The 7,511-nt window shown below is 38.0% G+C and overlaps 1 long non-coding RNA gene across 10 annotated transcripts; it reads left to right on the top strand.

Annotated features, from left to right (window-relative positions):
• The first annotated feature begins 3,500 nt into the window (after window positions 1-3,500).
• Window positions 3,501-6,634, top strand: LOC127085191 (uncharacterized). Of its 10 annotated transcripts, none has more exons than XR_007789001.1 (6): window positions 3,502-3,894; window positions 4,021-4,209; window positions 4,697-5,228; window positions 5,361-5,646; window positions 5,707-5,841; window positions 6,386-6,634. It is a non-coding gene; the product is annotated as an uncharacterized LOC127085191 (long non-coding RNA). The 10 variants fall into 10 exon arrangements; XR_007788995.1 differs by adding an exon at window positions 6,249-6,306 and having other exon boundaries at window positions 5,361-5,841; XR_007789002.1 differs by having other exon boundaries at window positions 3,503-3,894; window positions 5,361-5,587.
• The last annotated feature ends 877 nt before the right edge of the window (window positions 6,635-7,511 follow it).

The following is a 7,511-nucleotide window of genomic DNA, read 5'->3' as shown; positions in this document are numbered from 1 at the left end:
GAGGTTAGAAGAGGGAGTCCGTAAAGGACGTCTGTCTAAAGAAGAAGCATCGTCTAGCAAGAAATATGGTGGGAGTTTCTCCAAGAGGAAGGATGGGGAAACTAATTCAGTGTCTGTAGGGAGGCATATGATGCCTCATGTCAGAAAAAGTTCTCAACCTCGTCAACATCAACATCAAGTTTCTTTAGTGATTCCTGTATTTTCCAACAATTCCAACAATCAATCTATTTCGATTCAGCAACAACAACGTCAACAACAACCGTAACAAAGAACCAACTACAATAACAACAATTATAATCAACAAAATTTTGAGAGGAAGAAGGTATCCTTTGACCCTATTCCTATGTCCTACGTATAATTGTACCCATCTTTGGTCCCTAAGAACCTTATTCAACCCAGAAGTCCTCCACAAATTCCTGAGCCACTTCCATGGTGGTTCAAACTTGAACTTCACTGTGCCTTTCACCAGGGAGCCCCTGGCCATGACATAGAGAACTTCTATCCGTTGAAATATGAAGTACAAAAGCTTGTGAAGAGTGGGATGATGTCCTTTGAGGTGAAGCTACAGAAATATACTCGAACGTATCGCACGCTCGAACATACAACAGAGTCACCATCAAACTTTATTTATTCCAGAAGGAGAGGGAAAACATCGATAAAACCCGGGGGAAAAAGATATGTTGGGTAAGGAAGTCGGTTATATAAGGGGAATGTATTAGCACCCCAAACATCCATGGTACTCCATGGGAACCATTTTGATCGTTCTCGCTCGAATAGGTGTTATATCTAAAGATTACTCGTAAAAGAATAAGGGAAAAGAGAATGAATAGATAAAGTGCTCGGTGAGGATTAGGGCCCTCATGCCTACGTATCCTCATAGTGCAATAAGGAATTCAGAGCTTCGTAGTTAAAGGAACTAGAGGAGGGAGGTGAAAAGAATGGTGATCAAGGTATGGTTTGAACTAAAGAATAATGTTTTGAGCTCCAACAAGGGTGAAAAGATGGATCTAAGAGTAAGGTGGTTGTTAGGGGTACGTGGACTAGTAGGACCACCACTATAGGGTAAAGCCAAAAAGACAAAGAAATAGGTGTTTGGGCACAGTCCCAAACATCTCTTGGTTCACAAGGTGACGCAAGAAGAAGCACAAAGAGGTAATGTATTTGGCTCAGATAACTGGTATATCACGTGGAGTGAAGGAAGGTAGAATGTGGATGTATCATGGAGATGAATGGAGTGAAGTGACCAAAGTCACAGAATTGGATATTTGGTGACAAGTGACTGAAGAAGTATTGTTTAAAATCGAAAGGGTGAAAATGTATTGGAATCCATAAGAGAAATGGGATTTGTACCTTAGAGGGAAACAACTTTAACCGATACGTGGACTAGTAAGACCACCACTATAATGTGTTTAGCCAAAAAAGGAGGAATTAAGTGTTTGAGGGTGTAACCCAAACAACTCTAGGTAGAAATGTAGACTATTCGCTATACATCCTAAAAGGTTGACTACCATGAAGTATGACTTGTACCAACAAAATGGTATCAAAAGGTTGACTGCCATGAAACAAGGAGAGAGATATTTGTCTAAGCGATGGGGGACTCACAAGACAAACACCAATTCAAGGAATAATTGCAGTACTGTGTAGTATAAGAAATAGTGTATCACTGGATATAGAACAAACAGTTCGAGATCAAATAAGAATAGTATCTTGGATCCAAGAAGGAGATAGACTCTGAATCGAAGAGCAAGGTAGGCATTTACCAATACGTGGACTAGTAAGACCTCCACTATATGGTAAAGTCAAAAAGAAAGACTGAAATAAGTGTTCGAGCATAGCCCCCAAATAACTCTCAATTGATGAGGTCGTCCCAAAAGAATAGACAAGGAGTCCAAGGAGAAGTGTGATTGATCTAAAAAAGATGGTATTGATTGAATGAATGGAGAATGATCGATTGATAAATAGGGTAACAATAGATAAGGTAAATTGATAAATAAGATAACTCGCGAAGAATCTGAATTTTCCTGTCTACGTATCCTTATAGTGCAATAAGGAAGTCAGAGCTTTCGTAGTTCAGCCCACTAGGGCTGAAAACAAGATGATTGAAGGCAAAAGAAGTAGAATTGATTGATTTGAAATGAATAGAATGGAGAGATGAATTGAGAGACTTGACAGTCGATTGATAGGAACCACACTAAAGTCTATGAATAAGGGCAAACACTTTGAATATTTGGGGCCTACCCCCCATACGCAGAGTCGCTCTAGACAAGGATAGGAGAAACTCCGTCTTATCATTCCCTATTACTTAAGGTTCGTAGCGCATGATACTTCTCTTAACTGACTAGTTGCTGGTGAAGAATCTTCAATGTTGATCCTTGTGTTGATATTGATTTGAAGAGGACTTGATAGTTTAATCAATTCGTATTGCACTAAAGTCTATGAATAAGGATGAACACTTTTAATATTTGGGGCATACACCCCATACGCAAAGCCGCTCTAGACGAGGATATGAGAGACTCCATCTCATCATTTCCTATTACTTAAGGCTCGTTTCGTACAAATTGAACCGTGTTACCAAATGTTGACCTTTGATTTATCTTGTATAATCCGTTGCTTGGTGTGGCTGAGGATGCCTTGATTGAAGATCTTGACTTGAGGCTTCGAGCTCCACAGCTTAGAAGGAAAAGTCTTATTAAATGATCAAAGGTCTTTTGATCACTCAATTTAGATTGTGGGATTATACAAGTTCAAAGAATTTAATTGATCAAAATTGCTTTTGATCAATTTGAATCAAAGACCTTGAAATGATTTGGAATTTTAGGTTAGTCCTAATCTAATAGTTAGAAATCAAGTCACATTAACCTAGAGGCACATGTTATGGTTGATAAAAATTCTATGTTAAAAAATCCTAGGGAAGCATGTGGTTTCATGGATAAAAATGCCCAAAGTTACCCCTAAATGATAAAATGGTCTTTTCACAAAAAAAAAAGAGAATATTGAATTAATATTCTATTCTATTTTCTAAGTTCAATAAAATCCTAAAATCAATCAATATAACATTTCTAAATTCTAAAAATCTAAATTCTAAAAATCTAAATTCTAAAATCTAAATTCTAAAATTTCTAACCTAATCTAACATTTTTAATAAGACTAATTAAATCCTAATATCTACTTGTCTCCTATAACTAAAATTGATGAATTTCTAATGTCTAATCAAGATTTTTCTAATTAGTTCCTAATTAACCTAAAACTAAATCTAATTAATATCCTAATTAACTAAATAACCAAACCATTCAAATTGCTAATTAAGTCTAAAATTCTGATTAACCTCCACTAACTCTAATCAATTAACAAAATATAAAACCAACAAAAAGGCTAAGGACATGGGCCAAAGTTGGAGGTGCGGTGGTAAAAAGGGGTGTGAAGAGGTGGACAATCCGTTTGGGCCTTGGGCCCAAACCGGATCCTAGCCTAAACATGAATTGGAGTAAATCCCACATAGGACAGGATACGCACGAGCTGCGTTCAAACTGAGGTGGGAGAGAACAGGAAAAAACTTATCCAGAAAGGTGCAAATCGCACACACAACCAACGGCTGAAAAGCGACTATGTCGAAACGAGCACCAAGTCGGCGGACGCAAAAGGCTTCCAGACGACACCTCCATGTTCTCGTGGCTTTGCGCCTTGAGGCTTCAACGGTCGGTATCATGGATTCACGTTCAAGCTCCACCAAATCGAGTCCATCTTCATCGAACCGCAACCGATATCAAGCTCTCCCCTTAAATCGTATTTCTACGCAGTCGTCGAAACGTAATCGCGCCGATAAATGAGACAAGAAGTGAAAGAACAACTTACCGGATCAGACTCTTGATGCGGTGAATCTCCCACGACTTCCAGGTATTGAATTCCTCCTCTTCTCCTGCTTCGATTCAATCCATGCTTCTTCTTGAACTCTCTGTTACTGATGTGGCGTTGTTGTTTGTTGATGGTAATCGTCTTGTGGTTGTTACGCGAGGATTGCAGGGCGAAAATGGGGATGCAGTGTGGAGAAAATTGTGAAGAATTGAGCGTTATGCAGAATGGAGAGCTTGGTGCAAAAGAGGAAAATCCTGTTGATGCAGACTGAACAATGAAGTGGAGAGGAAGCATGAAAAAGTGCAGAAGAAAAATGAAGATTGAGACTTGAAGAAAAAATGAAGATCCTCTTGAATGGTGAGTACATTAATCTTTTTAGAGTTTTGAATTGAATCAGTTAGAAATGAAGCTCAAATTCACATTGAAATGTTTCTGTCAGTTAGAAATGAAAAAACTGTTAGTTGGTTAGTTCGGTTAGGCGGTTAGAGGGAGCTTTGGAAAATTATCTATTTTGGGAAGAGGAAAATCAGTTGGGATTTTTGACAGTTGGTTAGAATTGAGAGAATTTGGTTTTTAAATGGAATGTTCAGTTTTCTGTTATACTGCCTCAGTTAAACGGTAAAATGTTGTCATTCTACTTTTCCCTGTTAATTGTATTGAACTGATCATAATGTTGGCTTTGTTGTTACAGTTAAGTTGGGGCACATGCTAACTGAGTTAATTTTATGAACATTCTGTTAGCTAATCGTTAATACGAAATTAATGAGTTCGGTTGCCGTTAATTGATTCTAAATTAATTATCAATGTCAGATTACACGCCGACCGTGTATTGGTTCCATCGCAGGTATGTTACAAGGTTCTCTAAGGTTCAATTCAGCTGGATATTTCTGTCATCACCTTACAAGCCATAGCGCATTTGAATAATGCTGGACGGCATTCCTCAAACAGGTTCCTTTGGTTTGTATTGGTTTTAATGGATATGGGAGTTAATGTGTTCGTAATGACGGTTTAAACTTGCTGCTAGGTTATTCCGAGGTGTAGTCAGCTGAAAACCTGTTAGTTACCTTGCTAGGTCACTTTTCCATTGTTCAATTGAAGCTTGATTAAAATCATGCATCGCTACCTGTTAATGGTTATTAGTTCAATCTGTTTTGGCTCGTTTCTTTAATGATTGTTAGGAGCTTTGGAAAGTTGGCGATTGCGAATGGATTGCGGATTCTTCTGGTTACCATCCTTTTGTTTCCAATCGGTGTGATAGATCTCACTGCTCGTAGTTTTGGCAGTGCCATTTTGGGTTATGGATTTGAAGTTTTGGTTGCGGCTTCGGACTTCTCGGGAACGCTTGGATGGCTTTAGATTGAAGCTTAATTTGAAAGGTTGCACATTGTACTTTTTGAAATTGACTGTTATGAACTCATGTTAATGGATTTGTGTTGGGTTAGTTGTTGGGTTAAAAATGAGTTATGTTAGTGAGTTCGATTAACTAAAGTGTGGTTGTTATTATGCAGGTTTGGTTGCTGGTACGTTCGTGTCGCGTTTACGCATTTTGGTTGGCTGTTTGTGGCATTACAGCATACCGGTGTTGGTGTTCCAACTTCTGCAGGTTGATGGAAATTGGCTGCAAGTCTGTTTTGGTTGTTAACTGCTGCAAACGTATGGTCTGGTGTGCGTCTGAACTGGGCGAGATTCACCTCACCTCCTTGCTTCCAACATGGTGCGAATGGCGCACCTGCAGGTCCGCTCAAAAGTGATGTTAACCGCGTTGCCGGTAGCTGGAAATTGGCAAGTGATTAGGTTAGTTTCATCATGGTTAATGCTTAAAACCATATTATGAACGTCGTATTGATTTTCCAGGTCGGGATTACGTTAGCTTTGGGATGGCTTGGAATGGAGTTGTGGGATTATTCGTTTTTGGTTCTGCGAATTGGAACTAAGTTGAAGAGCTTGGATGGTCATAAGGTGGAATTGATTTTGTCTTTAAGTGAAAAGGTGAATTATGTTAGTTAGCAAAATTTGTTTTTCTGTTAGTGAAATGAATTATGTTACATTAAGTTTTGGAAGATAGTTAATGAGATGGCTTTGTAAATTGTTAACCAACCGTAGCCTTGTTAGCTGTAGTGGGAGAATTGAATGAAACAGTCTTGTCTTGACTTGTTGGATTGTTGATCGAACTATCATCGGTTTGTTACCGGTTAGGCGAATTAGATGAGTTGAGTTAGCATGTTAACTTGTTTAGTGGTTATGTTAATTCAGTTATTTGGTTAATTGGAGAATGTAGGAGGTTATCTAAATGTTTAACAGAATAGAAAAAAATCTTGAATCAAATGTTTTGGTGGAACTGCCATCGGCTTTTATGCCGACATTTGGTTGAATTCAAGTGTGGGTATGCTCTGCAGGTTTGTTACATGGTTTGACATATGCTTGAGATGCATTTCCACGGAGCAACGATCACAAGTTCATGCCCTGTTCCAATTATTCTTTTTTTTTTAATGCACATGAATTGAAAATAATAATGACATGGCTTCTTATGCAGGTATGATGGCTTGTTTGGAATGCGTCATTGGCACTTGGATCGCATAGAAGATTTAAATTCCACAGAGCTGTTTTGGATTTAGATTAAATGGTTGTAATGAAATATTTTGGATGTATTTATGTATGTTAGATGATGAATTGGAATGTTGTTTTGCGAAGTTGCCGTCATGGACTTGCTTGAATCTTGAGATGACTATGTACATATGCTTTAGAAATTAGTAAAATGTGAGAAATGGTTTTGAATGGTTTATGATGTAATGAATTCGATTTTTGTATTTTGTTGTAATATGAAACAAATGGAATCTAGAAATAGGATAAATTTGGGATTGGTGATGAATATGGAAAACAAAGAATGGGTGCACTCTAGGACAACACCTTCATGGCCCATTAGAGAATGATCCCAAAAAATAGCTTGAAATTCCAAATTTATCTTGAATTAATAAATCGATTTGAATCTAAAATAATTGTGAATTTCCAACCTTGACTTGAATTATCAAAATTAATTTGAATTTCCAAATCAACTTGGGTCAATGATCAAATGGTGGACACTTACGCCGAATGCTATGATCAAATACGGGTTCACATGGAAATCTAAATAAAATTAAATTCAAATTTGAACACATGATGACATAACCAGAACCAGAGATTATTATAATATGCACCGTGATGGATGAATGACCTTGACTGAAAATGGATTGTGGTCAGTGCGACATGACATATGGAGTAAAGAAACAAATGGATGATTTGAATGATTAATACTGTGAAACCATAATCCTCCAGTGAACTTAATGAATGACATGATGCAGATCGTGATGACCAAACAATCCCTCCCATGAGTTAGGATTTTACGACTCTCAACCCAAACCAACCATTTCAGGACTATCTGATCGAAGTCTAAAGCGTACACTAAGCAATGAGACTCACAACCCTTATGAATCACCAAGCTAGGTGGACAGGATTCCAGCATCCCAGTTCCAAGGACTCAAGTATCAATCAACTAGGGATTTGATTAATTACCAATCCAGAAGTTCATCAAACAGAGCATTTGAATAACAACCATCCCTGATTAGGGTTTCAGATCAAGCACGAAGCTCCACCAACAATATCTCAAACCATGGGCCCACAAC

Source organism: Lathyrus oleraceus, chromosome 5 (assembly GCF_024323335.1).
Source record: "Lathyrus oleraceus cultivar Zhongwan6 chromosome 5, CAAS_Psat_ZW6_1.0, whole genome shotgun sequence".
Classification (NCBI taxonomy): Eukaryota; Viridiplantae; Streptophyta; class Magnoliopsida; order Fabales; family Fabaceae; genus Lathyrus; species Lathyrus oleraceus.
This window is presented reverse-complemented; position numbering and strand designations above follow the sequence as displayed.